Genomic DNA, 20,775 nt, shown 5'->3' on the forward strand with positions numbered 1-20,775 from the left:
TTCCAGTGGGACTTTTGTTTGGATTCAAGTGTTCCTAACATGCTAAGCAATGTTCTGTTGAACCTTTCAGTGGGATTACCCCGTGGGTGGTATGGGGTAGTTCGTGTTTTCTTAATGCCTGAGATCTCACATAACTCTTTTATTAGTTTTGCCTCAAAATCAGGACCCTGATCACTGTGCAGGCGCTCAGGTATACCGTAGTGAACAATGAATTGGTCCCACAGGCACCTGGCAACCGTTTTTGACTTCTGGTTGGGGGTAGGCAACGCAAGAGCAAATTTAGTAAAATGATCAGTTATTACGAGGATGTTGCTCGTATTGCTGCTGTCTGGTTCCAGACTAAGAAAGTCCATGCAGACTAGTTCTAGAGGTCGTGTGGTGGTTATGTTAACCAGTTTAGCTGCTTTTTCAGGGGGACACTTTCTTCGTATGCAGCGATCACATCTCTTTATTTTCTGCTCAACCTCCATCGCCATACGAGGCCAAAAGAATCGTGCTCTGACCAGGTTAAGTGTTCTGTCATAACCTAAGTGGCCCATGTCATTGTGCAAGCTTTGGAGTACTGGAGCTCTGAGCTCCTCCGGAAGAACGAGTTGGTGCGTCACTTGCTCTCCATCTTGTCTCCTCCTATATAATACCCCATCATGCATCTCCAGTCGATTTAGCTCCCTGAGCAAAATAGGAAGATCCGGGAGTTCTTTCCTAGCAGTTGGTGGAGGAGTTACACCATGTTCGATTTGTTCAATAACTTGCCTGATTGTCGGGTCTGCTCTTTGTTTGTCCATTATTTCTGATTTGGACAAGGCAGGAATAGTTGGTAAACCAGGGTGTTCCTCTGAACCATAGATGTCTGGGATCGCTTCTGCAGAGATGGTAAGTGACTCCACAAGTGTAACACCACTATCATGACTGTCACTCCTGATTTTGACAAGGTGATTCTGACAAATGGCTTGGACAACATCACTATCCACGAGCTCTGTGGTGTCGTTCGCCGCTAGATGGCGCTCTACAAACCGGCTTACACGCTCCTGCTCTTTTTGGGACTGGACATCATTTACAAGCTCTCCTTGAGGACGTCTAGACAACCCATCTGCGTCTAGGTTTTGCTTACCCGCTCTATACTGCAACTTAAAGTTGTAGGTTGACAACGCGGCAAGCCACCTATAGCTGGTGGCATCTAGCTTAGCAGAGGTCAATATGTATGTAAGCGGGTTACTATCGGTAACCACTGTGAACTGTCCACCATACAAATAATCGTGAAACTTTTCAGTTACTGACCATTTGAGTGCTAAAAACTCCAACTTGTGAGCTGGATAACGTGCTTCGCTCCTTGATAACCCGCGGCTGGCAAAAGCTATGGCCCTGAGCTGGCCTCCCTGATCCTGATAAAGTGCCGCCCCTAACCCGGTGGTGCTGGCATCGGTATGGAGTACGTAAGGCAGCTTTGGGTCTGCAAAGCCTAAAACCGGGGCTGAGGTTAGCTTTTCAATGATAGAATCAAAAGCCTTTTGACAGTCTGTGGTCCATCGGCTCTCAAATGGCAGTCTGGGGTCAAAGTAGGTCTGTCTGGTATCTTTGAACTTTGAGTTTTTGCGGAGTGGTGGGTACCCACGCGTGAGGTCATTTAGAGGACGTACTATGGACGAGTAGCCTTTTACGAACCGTCTGTAGTACCCTGAGAATCCTAAAAAAGATTTCAGTTCTTTAAGATTCTTGGGTCGTGGCCAGGTCTTTAGAGCCTGAATCTTTTCGGGATCAGTCTCAACACCGTGTTCAGAGATTATGTGACCGAGGTACCGGACTGTTGTTTGGAAAAACTTACATTTCTCCGGCGATAACTTTAGCCCGTACTCTTTAAGACGGTGGAGCACCCGCATAAGTCGCCGTTCATGTTCCTCCAAACTATCTGAAAAGATGATGAGGTCATCTAAAAAAACCAGAACCTCTTGCAAGTTCATGTCACCAACGCAGCGCTCCATGAGTCGCTGGAACGTGCTTGGGGCGTTGGTTATGCCCTGTGGCATTCGGTTGAATTCCCAGAATCCAAGTGGTGTTACAAATGCGGTCTTTTCTTTGTCGGTTTCTTCTACCTCAATCTGGTAATATCCGGACTTAAGGTCAAGGACCGTAAACCACTTAGATCCTGACAGGGCTGAAAACGTTTCTTCCAGATTTGGAAGAGCGTAAGAGTCTTTTATAGTCTGCAAATTAAGTTTGCGAAAGTCTATGCATAAGCGCACATCATTGTTTCGTTTTCTCACCACAACGATGGGAGACGAGTAGGGTGACTGTGACTCTCTTATCACACCTGCTGCAAGCAGCTCCTGTAGGTGTTTACGCACTGCCTCAAGGTCTTGAGGGTGTATAGGGCGTGCTCGGTGCTTGAAGGGAGTCGGATCGTAAAGCTTGATGGCGTGCTTCACTTGGCTTGTACACCCAAAGTCTAGATCATGGGATGCAAATACTTCTGTGATGTCATTGAGTTGCTTGGTTATCCTCTCTTTCCACTCAGGTGGAATCGGAGAGTCACCAAAGTTGAAACTCATCGGTGTTTTGGTTGTGGTCGACTCACCTCCACTACTGACACTGTGCTGGGACAGAATACAATGGAGAGCTCCAAGTTCTGCGATGACACAAGTGGAAGGAATGGTGATATCCTGTTCTGTTTCATTTGTAATCATTACAGGTACTTTGTGTGGAGCTCGTGAAGGGAGTGTTATCAAGCAAGATTTAACACACAAACCACCAGGCAAGGAAGACTGAGAGGGGTGCTCAACCATGGCACATGTGTCAGTTACAGCACTGTGAATGTTTGCAGATCCTTCCAATATTACTGTTTGGCCTGCTGGAACTACAGCTGCAGACTTATCTGACAGGGTAACTAATCCAATGTTCCCATCTTTGGTTTGTGTACGTCTTAGTTCTAGGGTCTTCAACAGTGCTCTATACCCACAAAGACTAGGTAAGTAACCAATGGTCTTAATGTCCAAAAACTTCTCATAAAGGACATCGAGTGTGTTTGTTCCAACTAGCACCGGTGTCTGACTGTTCGGATGAGCATCCGGAACAACAAGAGCCAAGGTTGGTATGTCAACCTCTACCTCTAGGAAGTCTCTTGGGAAGGTAATACACATCTCTATATAGCCCAAATATGGGACGAGCTGTCCTGCAGCACCCTCCACTTCCAAAAGGTTATGGAGTGGGTTAAGGTTTTGATCTGGGAAGTTTTGTTTGTAGAAGGACTCAGAAACAGTGGTCACTTGTGATCCTGAGTCAAGAAGACAATTCACATGAATGCCAGAAATGTTAACTACAGCTGTGCATTTAGAGCCAATTAATCCTTTGGGCAGATTATACCCCTGTGGCTTGATGACAGACTGTTTAAGGGTGGCTCTTTGCTTGTACTTAGTGGGACATGACTGACTGCCTACAGCCCCCATTTGCCCCGCAATAGGGACTGTTTTTAGTTTAACCGTCCTTTAACGGCTGAGGGATTCTCAACCTCCCACTTCCTCTGCTTCTCTCTAAGCAGTTTGCGCTTTTCAGAAACTAGAACTGGGTTTGGTTCATTTTCACAGTTTGGCTTGATGTGACCATCTTCTCCACATTGGAAACAATACCACGGCTTGGGTGGTGAACTCCAAGTTCTGACTGTTCGTTCTGTGAGTTCCTTGGGCACCTTTCCCGGCTCTCGTTTCTCTTTTGGCTTTGTATTTAGTGTGTTTCTTTCATTCTGTACTTTTGATTTTGCCGTCAGTTTTACTAGTTGGGAGTGGATCTCTGCGACTTGTTTTGAGAGGTCTTGAATTGAGCTTAAGGTAGTTGTGCTATCATTTTGATCTGAGCAGTCTTTGATGGTTTGGAGGTGAGATGTCACTTTTTGCTTGGTACTGCTCAAATGTTGTCTCATTCGCATGTTTTTGGCAGCATTTTGGTCTTCCTCAGTGCGTAGCATGAGAAGCAGATCAGGGAAAGTCGGTGGGGTTTCTCGCTTTTGTTTTAGCTGAAGCGCAGTTAAAAGGGGATCGTCCCAACACCCTCGACAGAACTGGGTGATGAGAAGTCTGTCAAAGTCATGGCTTGAGGCACCGCCCCGCTTCACAGCGTGGGTTAAAGCTATGTGAAGACGTTGCAAGTAAGACGATGGTTTTTCACTTGTATTCTGGAATGTGTCTAGAAACTTGGCGTACAGCTCCCCGCCATCTTGAACTGCCCCATAGGCAGAGTCTAACAACCTAAGGTATTCTGCAGGCGAGCTGCTAGGGTTCAAATGCTTAATTACATCAGCTGCTGGGGGTAAGACCGACTCAAGGATCTTTCGAGATTGTTGCACTTTGGAAACGGAGGAGTCACTCATGAGTAGCTCCACACTGGAACGCCATGTGTCATAATCTGGCTCATATGTTGGCCGGGGGTCTTTGCCAGAAAAAGCTCTAAGTTTTTGTGAAAACCGCTGCGCTGCATAATCTTCTCTCTTTACAATGTGCTCAACTACCATACGCTGCACTTCTGGAGGATTTAAATCATGTGCAGATATGGTGGTCATGCTATGAGCTGGGGTACTCGCAGTGTGATCTGACTGGCTCGATTGTTGTGCACCTTGAACACTGAGGTCAGCTGCTGCAGGCTGAGGCTCGACCCAGGAAGAAGCTGGTGCATTCTCAGGTAAGTTGATTGACTCTGTGTGATCGTGTCCAGTTTCTTTGACTGACTCAGCAATCTGTGACATCATGTCCTTCAAGACATCTGCAAAATCTCTGCCACTCATCTTAGCTAGGTTTTTGATTTCAGTGAGATATGACTTGGTCGTATCATTTCCCACACAGTGCGTGTAAACACTGGCAAGCGATTGTATCCTATAACTATCCCCGCTGTTGGATACATGGGTACATGGCAATGGCTCAAGAGCACTAATGGCAATACCTGAGTTGTACTCAAAAATAACACTTTGGAAGAACTTAGATTTACTATCGTCTATTTTTATGACTCGTGAGATTGACCCAAACTGTTTCAAGAACTCAGCCACTTCCTCAGTTTGCTCATCTCCAGCCATTTCACTCACTATCACCGCATTGGGGACCTTAACAGATTTACGTTCAATAATATCCATTTTTAGTAGGTTAAAGCTTAATGCAACGTCAGGAAAAAAGAGAAAAAGTCTCCTGGCTGGCTCGCCATTTTATATTTGTAACCCCTGACTTATTAAGTACCTCAGAACAACTCAATTATCTTAGACCAGATGCTAGGTTCGGCAGGAGTACAATGGAATCAAGGTGAGTGCGAAATGAATTGGCTGGAGGCAGGAAATGAGCAAAAGACAGTTATTATTTTGAGCAAAAATGAAATAACAACACAACGTAATCAGAACAATAATAATAACAACAAGCCGGCATATCAAAATCAAAACACAGTCTTACTGAGCTCAGTATTTCAGCTTTGTCCTTTTGGTCGTTAGTCAAGTCAAAATATGTTTGTCTTTCAAGTTCAGCTCCTTTTTTCAGTCAGTGGTTTGTATTGTTACCACGTAGATGTTAACACAGAAGAGAAGAAGGGGACTCCTCGACCAATGTTCAGTTCTGCTCTGGGCATAGGCTCGCCATCTCCGTCCGGAGAGAATCCAAGGATGCGATCCAGCAATCCAATCCAACTTCTTAATCAGCAAATCAAACCTAGCCTACACACAAAAATGATATTATTGCATACAGCTAAATAAAACCCAATTTCCTATCTTAGTCTTACAGCTATAGCTTAGTCTTTTTTCTTCATTTCCCTTATTACCACAGTAATATTTTACATGCATGTTCTTCTTCAAAATCTTTGTAGTCGTGAAATTATCTCCAACAACGCAAACAATAAATGAAATTATTTTTTAATCAATTAAATGATTGATTCTTAAATCATTTTTTAAGCTTTTGCAAACATGAAATGCAACTAATTTCTCACTCCTTGAATGAGCATGTAGTATACCTAACTCCAATATTCTCCTTAAGTCATCCTCTGTATCAGTTAAACCCTCTCTGGGCTACTGGGTTCATCATTACAAATGTTCTGCAACTTTTTCCTTATAACTCATAAAAAGATACATTTGCAATTAACAAACATTATATCCAACTGAAGAAATAAGTGCAAAGAAAAGAAAAGAAAACTTAAAGTGCGTATTGTAAACTCAAACCATACTTGGTAAAACCATATCTTAACAGAAACAACATTTCCAGGGCTCTTAAGTAGAAAGGAATCTACCCGCGACTTAGCGTTAGCACAATGCTAATTTTAGCATGACGCTAGCTCCAACAACACAGGGTCTCACTCACCAAGATGAGGTATCAATAAGGACACGGCGACGGTCAGCCACACGGCCTCTCTAGCTCGTGTTCCATCAACTTAACATAACAGATATTTCAGATTAGCTTCTGTAAATGCAATTACTTGTTGAGAATACTTTTCTGCATTAAAACTCACCAAGATGACTGATAAAGTTCAGCACAGCGGGTCTACGGCCTGCCACCTTCAGTTCAAAGTGCCGCATATAGCGAGACCGGAAGTAAGGTTAAGACGAGGGAATCACACTTCCTCTTTTCAAAATAAAGGTTTTTCAAAATAAAACAGTACAAGTGTATTGATATAAATAAAAGAAGAGAAAAGGGGACGCTTTCTCTACTGGGTTACAAACTGTTTTTTATTTTTTTATATAATGCTTTATAGCATTTTATGCAACATTCCTTATTCATACATGCACTTCAGTATTTTGCCCTCAGATACTTTGACATGCCAACAGGAACAGCCTGGGATTGAACCATCAACCTTCCAATTAATAGATTACTGTTCTGCCTCCTGAGCTAGGGCAACATTACCCACAGACGTGACCATCTGACACGTGAAGCCACAGGTAGGAGCGCTATGGAAACATAGATATAGATAGATGCAGAAACGATGGATACTTGTTGCAATTTTCCCCTTAACAGCCAACCACTTCTATGATGTTTAAATGACATTAACAGTAGTCTTAAGTTACTATGTGGAGTCTTCACCCATTCGTTTTTTGTTGTCCAGGTAAATATGAAAAATATATATGTATTTGAACCACTATCTTTTAAAGCATCCTCATTTTCTTTTAGTATCTACAGTGTTTGCATACAGTAGTACTGTGCATCAGTCACCTCTGATCCTGCAAACGGGAAATGTCCAATAAGAGCACAATGTCAAACTGAACAATGAAACGAGGGCAAAAGAGTAAAACAATCTCATCAGCAGGGTGTAGCAGATAGAGAACATACAATAAATTCAGCATGATTTGAGCTTTGAGTACTAAAGTCCCTGTGGGAATTTTATGGGATCATCATCAGGATGGGAAAACTTATGTTCAAATGCCACAGACAAGCTATAAATCCCCAGAGCAGCCAATATTAGGGTCATTTTTCGTCAGACGGATTTACATAAACAAACTTAAAAGCAGATGACGAATGATGTCTGTTCAAAAATAGACTACGCAAAAAACTTGCCGCCCCTGATTAGAGCCAGATGACAGTCGGTGCGCTCAGTGAAAACTGACCCATCTCCCCTCATCTGGAATGAAGAAACAGCTGAGGAGAAATGGAGTGTATCAAACAAACGATCTGAACTGCAGGAAGTCGTGCGCTGCTTTGTCAGAGTCCGTGCCAGTGTTGATGATGCTGATAGAGGGCAGGGCGGCGGGAGGACGACGCAGAAATGAGGAGCAGGAGGACGTGGGGGAGGCCCGGCCTCGGAGGGAGTTTGCGTGAGGCAGATTCCAAACTACAGCAGATCCACGGTGAAGTGGGGGATGAAAAACAGTTATCACACATGATATAATACCATCCTTATTCATATCTTTATATGGATGGAGCCTCACAAGGACAAACATGATGCGAGGTATAATGAAATTCATGTAAATATACATAAAAAAGCAACCAAAGACAGAAGTACACACACACACTTCTGGACATATTGTGTCTTGGTTTGTCCTCTCTTATCACAAAGGCTGCATGTGTGTGTGTTTGTGCCAGGCACACGATGGATGGTACACACACCACCTTCAAAACGGAGCAGACACACAAATACACCGGACATAATGCCACCCAGAAATAACTATAATAGGAAAGGTACGCAGGGCAGCTCAGGAATGTAGGGCAGTGCAAAATGTGTAGCCAGTGCTGTCCTCAGCTAACCTTTATCTGTCTGCCTGCATCTTCCTGTCTGTCCATCTTCTGTCCACCTCAGTCAGTGCATCTGTCTGTCTTACCACAGCAACTGTACTGTAATAAAATTAAGTAGCCTCCAGTCTCACATCTGCCAGATGAATAAGGAGCACTGATAGATGAACCAAATATAACCAGCCGGAGTGAAATCAATGGCCATTTTAACATGAAAGTCTGCGGGGATTTACTCGTTCTTGGAGCCACCCGCAAGCAGTCATTGATGCATTTCCATGCAGGCTTCATTTTTCAGCCCTGGATGCTGCTGCTTGGTCAAACTATGTTATGGAGTCTGCTGCACATGTGGGTTCCTGTCTTTGCATGCAATCAAACAAAAAATGTCCAGTAGACTGAAAATTGCATTTGTCTGTTTTGGACATTTGTTTCTAATGAAGCAATGTGGAGACATCAAAGGATGCAGAACAACTGGTGTATTTTTGAATGTAAATGAGCTTCTTTCTATACTGTCTGTATGATAATGTTTCAGAAATCAGTGGTGAGAAAAATATAAAAAGGAGCTTCACTGCTTTATATTGTTTCATAATTTCACTGGCTGGGTCTCCATCCGAGTATTTTCATGCAGATGGTGATGGATGGGCAGAGAAACACTGAATGGAATTGACAAATTTTGATGGAGCTTCCTCAGTTTTCACGCTCGATTTGAGGCCGGGAAGTTTGTTGTATCAGTGAAGGAATTCTGTGATAAATAATGTTGGGGGGGGGGGGGGGGGGGGGATTCTGACTGCTTTAGGTATCCTGGTTTAGGCAAAGTTATCATGGCAGTAAAGACACATTACACACACCCACCGCTACATTACCCACTGATCACTGCACTTAGAGAAGCCGATCGTGTCTGTATTATTTCTGTTATTAACAGAAGCAAAAAAAAAGAGCACAGAAAGCTCGAGGGCACGTTTGGCTTTGCACGACATAAAGTGTGTTTGATAGAAAGTAAATTGGTTGCTAAAACACTCCTAATGTCTGGAATGCATGAATAGAATTTAAACAAATGGGTATGGTGACACTTCTGCTACTACGCAGTTGCACATTTGAGGGTTAAATTTGAGTGCAATGCTTTTTAATAGAGATATTAAATTAGCACTGTATGTTTTACGTGCTTGTTTCAGCTCTAAGTTGGATACTCTGGAGGTTTTTGTATGGTTTATTCAGCTACTATGAATTCACACTCGGTACCTGATATAATTGTATTAGTTGGTTAATTATTCCCAGTTATTGTACGTTCTCTCTGTGTAGAGCTTTAGCTTCTTTTACTGATCCTGGAACAGACTACAGTCCATCATATTCTGTCCTGTCATTTCTTATATATTATGAACTAACCATCATCTGTTGCTTCCTCTGATCCTCCTTTAGTCACATACTGTTTGCCTTCTATTCGCCTTCACATCAGTGACAGGCAAGCTGTCACCATAGATGAGTGATGGATTACTCTTTGTGTGTGTGTGTGTGTGTGGGGGGGGGGGGGGGGTGTCTTGTTTTATGTCAAAAGACAACATTTGCAACAGTGGATGATGACTCTGATACAGCCATGGGAAAGATGGAAACCTGTCCATGGTGTACCCTCCAGTCCTCCCATGACTCTAGCTAGATAAACGGTTAAGAGGATGGATGGCTGGCTGGATGGATGGATGGAATATGATATTAATGTAAAAGTATGCGGCATCATGAGACTGAAGTGGAGAGAGGAAACCCAGCAGACAGGTTTTCCTCTTTGCAGACAGATGGAGTGTTTTCATGCTGAATCAGATTGAAACCCTTTCATCAGCAACACTTTCTTCTATCAGCCCACTCTGCTGCTATCGAACCCAAATGTTAACCAACTTACTTTTCTGCAGTCATGGCTGATGAGTGAATATCTGTTTCTCAGATACTGAGGAAATCTCTCTCTCTTTTTTTTTTAACCCTCAAGGGGAGGAGATCTTAGCAAAGAGAGCTGCGTAAGGATAAGGCATTAAATCTGTTGCTGCTGGACACTCTGGAGTCTGGATGTCTGAACTGGAAGTTCACGTTCCACTTTAGATAGCATGGATTAATATGCTATGTGCTTACTATCTCTCCAGAAAGGTGTATTTTTTAATGTTGTTGGATGAAACTGTGCTCACAAACGGTGACAGCAGCGTCATCGTTCCTGCATGTAAAACAGTCCAGCTCCAACCTGCTGTTTCCAGATCAAACAAAATCAAAGTGAACAGAGCAGTTTTCTTATGAATGTGTTGATGCCTGAGGGATTTCTGTCATTATCAAAAAATACAAGAGTGCTTTTCTTTTGATAACTGCAGAGCTTTGTATCCCGCTGACATCCTGGCCACTCACAGTCCATCAGGAACATTTTATTTAAACTCAGTGAACATGAAAATGGCACCATAATGAAAAATCAAGAGTACTCTATAAAACAACATTTTGCTGAGCAGCTAACGTTCGGAGGGTCCCGGGAGGTTGGACAAAAATCGACACTACCTAAAAATGTGCAGCAAAGTAAAAAATTAATGCATTTTTGTGTTATTTCTGCTGTGTTTCTAAGTTTGCTACAGTTTAGGTTCTTAGTTTGTTTTAGTTAAAGTTACTGGTACTGAGTTCCTGTTTCCCTTTGTCCTTCTTGCCCTCCCACATCGCTGTGTTCCCGTGTCTGTTTTGTCCCGCTCTGTCGTCTTGTGTGCTCAATATTTAGTTGTATTCTTCGTGTTGTGTCAAGTGTAATATAATATTTGACCTTTTGCCGTATTATAATATTATACAGTAATATCCATCTAACTTTGGATCCAACAGAGGGCTGCAGGGAATTTGAAAACAGGGCTGTTCTTGGGCTAGTTGACATCACAGCACCAATATGGCTGACTATAAAGCGTTAATAATTTGTACTTTTTTGTACAATTGTCACCTTGACAAAGATGGAAACATACAGTTACTGTAGAGTTTTTTGGACAAACATATAATTTTTGTAGTTTTGCCTCTGCACACCACCACAGTGGATATTAAATCAATCAATATGACTTTCAGTTTTTATTCAAGGAGTTGTTCTTTACATATTTTAACATTTTGGTTGCTCAAACTTAATTGGACAAAGTAACACAGTGACTTTCTGGAAGTCTAAAATCCATGGAAGTCACCAAACGCTGTTTTCTCCCTCGAGATGCTCTGCTAGGCTTCAACTGTAGCCCACTGCAGTTGCTGATGGTTTGTGGGTCTCTCTGCATTCAGTTTTGTATCTAATAACTGAAAAGATGTTGGGTTGAGACTGACTTGAAGAATTCCAGCGTGTACTTGACCCAGTTAGAAGTTGTCAGGTTGGTTTTCTTAACCACAGAAACGAAACTGTAAAAAACTCCGGTCTGAGTTACCGTGAAGTCGTGGTGACCTGCGTTTGTCAAGTGGCCAAAATCCAAAGGAAAAAAATTATGGAGCTTATTGTTTTTGTTTTCAAGCGACAGATTTCCTCATTGTGATCAGAACAGCCATAATAATTTTTATTATAGTAATAACTATAATCTTTACTGCCTCGTGGAGTAACGCTCTACAACACAACAACTGTTTTCTGATGTCTATTTTAATCCTGCATTCTCAACAATTAACACACACAAAGCAAAGCACCTTGTTGCACTGCACTGTACACAACACACATTTAACACTCTGATATGCTGAGAAACTTTAATGATTTGTACTGTTTTTATTACATTAATAAGACTTTTAAAAATTCTGCTTTTGCTTTGCTGCTTTTTGAAATATTTTGCATGGATCATCTTATTACTTAATACCTTTATGTAAATTTGCACTTTATTGTGTTCATTTTCATTTATATAGAATTTTACCTTATTAAGATATTTAGTCATATTTAATCTATTTAACAAGCTACGGTACATGGTTGTTGGTGTTAAACACAACAAACATACGTGTGTGTAACTGTGAGAATATCTCACCTTACTGTACACATTTTACTGTGTGTGAACTGTGCAAGCCCACCTCAGTAAATCAGTTCAAAGAAAGAACTTAGGTTCTGATTCATTTGTGGATTTATGGACTGCTGGTGGAACCATATCCAGGTCGAGAAAAACTGAATCACCATGCAGAAAATAATAGAACGAGCATATTCATTCATTCATTCATTCAAACCATGATTTCAGTGTCATTTCATGATAATCACCCTTCTTGGCAGTCAAAACAACATAATACTGTATAACATTCAGTGAGTTCACGGTCAGACTGCTCATGGCTGTTTAGGAAACAGCTTTTTTGACTCCTTTCTGAGAGCTTTCACCTTCCGTGCACAGGGAGGATTTCCCACCGATGACTAATGAAAGCAGAATTTTATTTAGGATCAGGGGGTGGAACGACAGAGGCTGCAGGATGCTCCTCTCTATTAACACTACATTATTTTGGCTGATAATACGGGGACGGTCTTCCGGCAGATTTATCCCTAGAAAGCTACAAAAACATCTCAACTCAACCTTTTTAATCTTTGGCTTTCTTATCTCTATCCCTCCAGCATCCCTCCCCTTGCACCCTCCTCCTCTCCCTCCTCCTGATAATCTATGGCCGATCTGCTGACCCACTTGTAGTGGGGAAATAATCAAGCTAATGGAGAAGCACCCAGGTGGATGAGGACAGCCGGGACAAGAAAATACAGCTGAGGCTGTTCAAGCTCACAGAGAGACGGGGGGGGGGTTTGTTTAATGGCCATTATTGTTCATGGATGCTGTATCCTTGTCTGCTTCCTCTCTCTCCAGCACTGTTTTTATATTACAGGAATGGCTTAGCATTCAAAAATCACTTCTTTCCAGATGAATCTGATTTTTCTGAATTTATTTTTGTTCTAATTTTTATTCAACAATCATTCTTGTAGAAAACTCATTTGGGGTGACTTTGTCTTCCAACCTCCATCAGAGTGGCAGACCTAAAAGCCTGCATAACCAGCAACAGACACATTAATTTGAAACATACAGACTGGAATTATCTTTTGACATATGGCCACCTGTCCTCTGCTCCTGTGGGCAACATCTCTGCTGCTGCTGCTCCATCTGAGGCCGTCGCTGCCATCAAACAGCTCTTAACACAGTGGCTTCTGACCTCCCTTGCTCATGTTTACATACTCCAAGTCCCAGCATGCAATGGAATCTGCACCTGATAATGCCAAGAAATGCTAATCGAGCTTCCCCTTTAAACTGTGTGTGTGAGACATAGCTACTTTCTTCTGACAAGTCCATGACAAGAGTGTGTAAAAAGCAGCTGCAGCCACTTTGAAATGCATATTGACAATGGTGATGTGGTGATGCAGCTACAGTAACAAACTACATGTGCATAGGTTTCAATGTAACAGCTATCCAAATGTTGTCCACTCTGCCTCATTCATGCAACATTACTGTGGTCTCTCTCTCTTTCTTCCTCCCCTCCAGCCTTTACCGTTGGTCCAAACAGTAAAGGTTAGCAGAAAGTCAGGCCACAGTAAAAACAGGGCATTATTTCTTAATTTTAAGAAGTCACACTCAAAGTCTGGACATAAAAATAACCAGAGGGAACATGGCACCCTGCATGAAACAAATAAACAGAGATTTCATAGCTGGCAATGCTGTGAAATCTCACTTCATGGCATATTGTTTATGTATTTATGCATGAACCTGTTCTTTAAAGGGGACATATCATGCAAAATCCACTTTTTTAGCCCTTAAATAAATTTTTTGTGGACTTTGAGTGTGTAGCAATCCAGGAAATATAAATGCATTCTCTCCTGGTGCTGCGTAGATATCTTTATATTCAATTTGGGTCATATCTTTCAGTCTGTTCAGTTTTCTCTATTCCCTGTTACGTTTTCTTGTCTATTGCGTCACAGTATTTGCTGTGGAACTGCTAAACAGGGTCATGCACTTCCGGCTAACAATTTCATGAATGCTCCATTTTTTTATCGCAGTGATTTTGTAGTCCCAGTTCAGTTATGCCGAAATTGCAAGTAGACAAGTCAGAATGTTTGGTTGTTGGGTGTATTAACCCACACGATTCCTTACATCGCCCACCGGCATCAGAGCCTCTTTGAAGTCCCCGTTTCTCTGCCGCTAGATAATCATATCGCCGCTATCAAACTACAAAAATGGCCGAATGGGGTGGAGTGGGCCGCTCTGCGACCTGGAGGGGGGCGGGAGAGACCGCACCAAAAAAAGAACAGGGGTAAACGAGGGGTCCGTGGAGCTACAATAACGAGCAATTCAGACCAAAGCATTGCAGTTCTACTTTATAAAGACCACAAGTGAATGATTTACATATGAAAAGGAAGGATTTAAAAGCATATGTGCCCTTTAAAGTGAGGTAAAATTAGCCTAAAATAGGTTTGAGCATCATGCACGTGCTGCCAGCTTATAAACCCAAACACAAAGATTCAAATGGCTGAATTCGATTAATGCGTGTGTGGTTCTGTATTTGGGTTCTGCTGCTGTCCAGGACGTTTGCTGCCGTTCACCCTATGGCAGGTTGGATAAGCTCCCATGCAACCATGAACTGGATAAGTGGTTAAGAAAATGGAAATATGAATTTAATTTCAATGACAAAATTCTGGTTTGCTGGAAGCTCTAAATAATAATAAACACTAAAGTATTTAACTAAAGTATTGAACAGTACATCATTCATAATATGAGCTTACGGAATAACTGGCAGCAGCACAGTGCCATAAAAGGCTTATTAAGTCTGAAAATTTAAGCACAGGGAATTATTGCACATAAAGTTAGAAATGTCTATTTCTCAGAGTTAGGGATACTTATTAAGATTTAGGCCAGCGGCTGCAATACTAGTCAAACTGCTCGCCTCAGCTCAGCGGGTCCGAACTGTACCGTACACCTACTGAAGTCAAAGCAGCGAGGAAAGCTTGGCTGGGCCCGCCGCTCTGTGAGAGCAGGTGAGAGATCGATATCGATTTTCCCATGAAAGCAAACGAGCATATTTAAAATTGTAACTAAAAATAATCTTCATCAAGGTTTAAAGAAATGCATTCAGTTTCTTCATTAACTCGCTCACTAACGGTTTTCCTCCTGCTTTATTTTTTTTTACCTCTTCCAACATTTCTCCCTCCCTCAGCCTTTCTCACTTTGTCTCCCTCCAGACATCTCCAGCCGCCCGTCTCTGTCTCCCTCGCCTTTTCTCCTCCATCCGCACGCTCTTTCTTCCTCTGCTGGAACGGCTCCAAAGTGTCATCAATAAATCATAAAGGGAAGAAAGCAGTCGATGCTCAGGAAAAAAAAAGCTTCTCTCTTCTCTCTCACCTCCTTTAGTGTGACTCAATCACAAGTCTGAAATCCAAGAGGATACTTTAAAGTATTTAAAGCCGGTTAAGAGTGCTCAGCTTGCATTTTTAAGCATCGGCATAATGATACTTCCATATAATTACTTTTATGGATCGACTGTGGTCAAGATAATGGGCACTAGAGTCTACAATGTTTTCTGAAAGATGCTATTGGAACAAATTTGATTCCTTTGACTTTCATCGAGAGGAGGGTTTCTTTTAATTGACTGTAAACTCGGCTTTTTACTACTCTGCTTAAATGGACGTATTATGCTTTTACTTATTTTCTGTCAGAATACTGAGGTTAATTTCAGGTTTTATAGGGACTTAAAAGCTCAGGTTTTCCTGCTTTTGACTTTGCAAGATGTCAGTGAGATCTCCTTAAGCTCAGGCACAGCCACTATTCAGATCTCTTGTTTGCGAGGGGCAGCCTATCAGAGGAGCGGAATAATATAATGGCTGCTCTAAGGATATTCATATGAATGGATGTGTCCAAACTTTGGACTGGGACTCTACATGAACTCACAGATTTTTAAGAAAATAAATGAATCAATCACACATCCTGCTCTAAATTGTGTATTGCACATATGGGTGTATTATACATAATTTTGTCATGGAATCTGTATAACAGAAAAACAATCTCAGAGACAGGATGAGACAGCCTCTGTACTGCTAACCTCTGGGCTACAGATGCCTCCCAAGTTGGCCATCGATTGTTTTTACAAGCCTGCTCTGATGCAGCCGGCTAAAACCGGCCCAGACGTTGGAGATTTCTGAAATCTTTACCTCTGTTCTCACTGACAGCAGACGAAATCCTGCAGATGTTCTGTAAATTTCACTTTGGTTGCACAATATGTAAAGCACAAAAAGTGGCAGCATCTAGCCCAACTTCTTATGCTGCAGTCACTCTCGGGAAAACGGTGGTTGGAGATCGCGGCACAAGAAGACGGGGCCACGACCGTGAGGCTGAGTCATTCTTCAGTCATACAGTCTATATTCTATACAGAAACTAGATGACAAACCTTTGCAAATAAACTGCAGTCAGTCCAAGCCAAACCAAAACTGTTTGTACACACAGTGTCTCCCACCAGGTGACAGGTGTAACTGACTTGTGACCAACTGGCTGCCCAGAGGCTGAGCATGGAACACCCACAGCCTCTGGACAAGCTTTACTCCAGTGTGACTGAGCCATTAAGTGTCTCAAAATAAAATAGCATTAATTTAATACTTTTAAAATATTCCCCTCACCTGTGCCAAAAGATAAAAAACATCTAAGGAGTGACCAGCTGTAGATGTTTGTAGTCTCCAAAGGTTGAAGCACCAACAGCAGTGTTTCACAGATCCTGACACTGGCATAAACTGTTCTGGCTGTGGACACACATTTATCCCTTATACAGACATCTCCTCTGGACCGTCAGTGAAAGGACACAAACAGCTGTTCTAGACAGAACAGCAGAGATAGATTACAGTAGGATCATCACGGTGGTCGAGGTCGCAAATGATGGAATACCAGCAATGCATAAAGGCAGTGATTACATGCATTGCCAGCACATTTACTTTACATTCAATATAATGGCTTCAATTGTAGCAGCGTACTATAGCGGATCATTAAAGGTTGAATCTCAAAAGTCAGGAAAATACTGATGTAATGTTTTATTTATTTTTACTTGTAGGTAATTTCATAAGAATTACATGTTTGAGAAGCTTTTATTTTTATAGCAGAAGTTACAATTTACATGGAAATGTTATCCAGAGTGAACCGTACAAATGAGTATGAGTATTTTCATCCACGGTGTCTCTCCTCAAGCATCAAATCAGATTAAATATTAAGGGGCGTCAGTGAAGGCATCGGCCTGACTGCCTCTCTTCCCTCCCTCGTCTGCTCTTCCTCCTGCCCCCCCGTTCTGTCTCTCTCTGGGAGGAATCACCACCACAGTGAGAGTGTAAAGTCAGGGTGATGTACTGATAGGACAGCCTGTCTGCTACAGTAAGTGCCCCTGCACTCCCTCAGCTATTGATTGGGGCTCCACTGCAGCAATCAATAAATAAATTCATAAATAAATGAAAACACTGCCTTAACCGGTAATATACTCCACAGCTGACTCTCAAAATACAGTATATAAAACTTTGCTGGTTTACACTTGGTTACCATCAGTTCTTTGAGGACAAATAAATTTATTTTGGAGTTTAAAACTGGATATGAGACTTTGCTTCGAGCTACATGCTAACACCAGCATGCTCACATGCCTTCAGTGTAAATGCAGGTATAACATTCACTCTGTTCTCCAGCTTAGCACGACTGCAGGCAAGTACGGCCGAGGTTTATGGGGGATGTTATTAATTTTGCAAAGATGAATCCCACATTTACCAGAGGAATAAATGACTGAGCCAAAGTTTATGACATTTATACAGAAACCATAACTGCCATCCTGCTGGTAGCACAAAGAGAACGAAGGGGAAAGGGTTCATGGATATTAGTGAAACATAGACTTTACTGTTTGTACAGTAAAAGATGGACTTAGAGTCCTGGTATAGACAGTATAAAACATGCTGCATCCCACGGTTACTAATTCCAGTTTCAAGACACCAAGAGGGCGACAGCGGCAGTATCCAGGGGTGACTAACCAGTGGGTGATGCCACAGTAGCTATATAGTGTGTATGGTTAGGGATAAGGCTCTTAAAATATGGCGTGCACGCGGACGTGTTTTATTCACTTCAGAGGATGTTACACTGACTTTTCTTTGTGCACTGAAACATAAAGAAATAAAACGCCCATCAGTTGCTGCATTCACAGCACATGTAAATGATTCCGAGCACATTAAGACTAGTTTTCCTCACGTGAATGCAGCGCGGTATCTGTTTCACAAATCAGAAACTCTTTCCCTGCACATCCGTCTGCCTTTCCGCACATTCCACCTGCTCCGAGGAGCCGTCCCCCCGTAACTCCCTCCTGACAGGGAGGTGATTAGAAGAAGAGTCCAGACTTGCTGAAAAAGCAGCTTAGCTGTAATTATCGTCTAGGAAAGAAACAAACAGTTCATCGGAGCCTTCCTCCGCAGACTTAACAACTGTTGCCAGGATATATCAAATGCCCGACAACCAGCCGTTACCTTGGTTACCATTGTCTCTGCAAGTCTGTACAGATGAGATTTTTTATTTTTTTTAATTTGTTCAGAAATAGTAGAACCCCATGAAAACAGCAAAACATATTAACATACACACACCGCCCACACTGTGATGTAAGTGCAGACACCGGCGCACAAATGAGATCATTTCTTGCGCTTGTTTTCTGGCATTTTCCATTTTGTGCATGCTCTGATAAACACACACACTCGTCCAATTCCAATGCCATATGTTTCCATAAATTATTCTTGTGGCATTATTCACAGAGGAGTGTTTTTCAGCGGGTTTTTTGATGGGGGTAAAATGTTGAGTGAAAGTGAGAAGGATCTGATAACAGTCCTGAAACCAAGGTCACCGACACTTGTGAGGGCAGACAGCAGGACCAAATCACCTAAATCACAGTCTGTCCATGAATATGTGCAGACATGTTTATGTACATATTGTCTACATCCTAACAGGATTCCTGAACATCTCTCTGCAGCACATATGCAGGGATGGACACAGTGCACCCAGGATCTGTGACAGTGCATGCTGAAGCGCACTTTTAAAGGCGCTCATACTTTACTTGATTTCATTCTGCCGTCTACACTACATCACAATTCAGACTGAAAGGTTTTGCTTTTTAAATTTTATCATCCCACTAAATATTACTTGCAATTGCTCCCATTTATATCAGCACTAAGAGGCCTCCTCCACCAACTGCCAGCTCCGTCGACACTCACCACCTTACCACTGTTTCAGTGGGTTAGTTCTGAGAGGACACAAAGCCACCTGATCCAGCATACATCAGCTCACGACTGCGCGGGTACCCTACACATCCAGTCGGCAGACAGGGTGCTGCATATCTGCAAGCCGCCTTGCAACCCACCTCTAGCACAAGCTACTCCTTTCAAGTTGTGTTTGATTTAATTTATTGACAAATATTGTGTTTACCTGACGGGGTCTTGCTGTTGCTCTCCCCACCTCATGCTTTTCATAGATTCTTATCCCATATCCTAGGATAATAGGATACATCCTTCCCTGCAGTGATGCAGCGTCACCCCCACAGATGCTTTAGCTGTTGCTATAGCCTGAACTCCTTTTAATGACCTTCTAATCACTCAGGAGATAAATGCCTCAGTATCAGACGCTGAGGTATTTCCCATCAAGCTCCTTCTGCTGCGTTGGCACTGAATCAGATTCTCCCTGAGTCACGATGACCAAGAAGGACGCATCCATAAACATAATCATATAAAGGTTTCCACTCAGATATATGATTCAGGTAGAGAGGAGAGGAGTAGAAGGAGTCCAGAGGTATTAACTGAATGTGGGCTGAGAGCAGCTATGACCCAAGGCACAACTTCAGTTGTGGAAAACAGTAGCTCAGTACAAAGGGACTGATCTAGCTCTCTCTGTATCCATCTGAGTTGTGATGCAGGTGTGCTACAGCAAGAAAAAAAGGAGCTGAAAGGTATATAATATCTGGTGCTGAAGGACAATATGCACACACACACACACACACACACACACACTCACAGACACACACACAAAAGGAAATGTGTCCCATTTGTACTGATGGACAACAGAAGTTGTGGCAGAAGGATGGCATTATAAAGCAGCGGGGGATGTAGTGTGATGAAAATGTCAGACCGAAACCAGCAGGCTACGATCTGTAACATGCTTAATCAAATTACAGTGTGTGTGCATTCCTGTGTGTGTGTCGCTTGGATTTTGTGTGCCCACTGTACTCATACAATGTATATAAATTTGTTATAGAGCAAGGGCAGATTTGTAAGTGCTATAAAAGTAAAAAAAAAATTGCACTCATCTTAAAATACAGCCACCCACTTTCCATCAGCTTTGACACAATCTGAGCACTAAAGTATTTAAGAGGGTTCTTGGTACTGATTTCAAGTTAAAAGCCTCTAACGGCACATGTAGAGCAAATTTATTTAAGGGCAAATCCAGCAGAGCCCACAGGGACGTGGCCTGATGTTAGTTAGGAGCCCTGCTCTACCAGGTTCATGCTTTAAATCTAATACTGTTTGATCCTCTCCCTGCAGCATCCTGGCTTCCAGTGACACAATTACATCTAGAAGCTCAAAACATCTTTTGTGCTTCCCAGATTCCGTCCGCCTTCGTGAATCCGTCGCTGCTCTCGCAAATCCCGCCGTGCAGATTGA

General features: G+C 42.4%; 1 protein-coding gene across 1 annotated transcript in view; it reads right to left on the bottom strand.

The window, feature by feature from the left end:
* cacna1g (calcium channel, voltage-dependent, T type, alpha 1G subunit) overlaps nucleotides 1-20,775 on the bottom strand; it is a 304,885-nt gene that overhangs the window by 170,358 nt on the left and 113,752 nt on the right.

This window comes from Archocentrus centrarchus, chromosome 19 (assembly GCF_007364275.1).
Source record: "Archocentrus centrarchus isolate MPI-CPG fArcCen1 chromosome 19, fArcCen1, whole genome shotgun sequence".
Taxonomy (NCBI): Eukaryota; Metazoa; Chordata; class Actinopteri; order Cichliformes; family Cichlidae; genus Archocentrus; species Archocentrus centrarchus.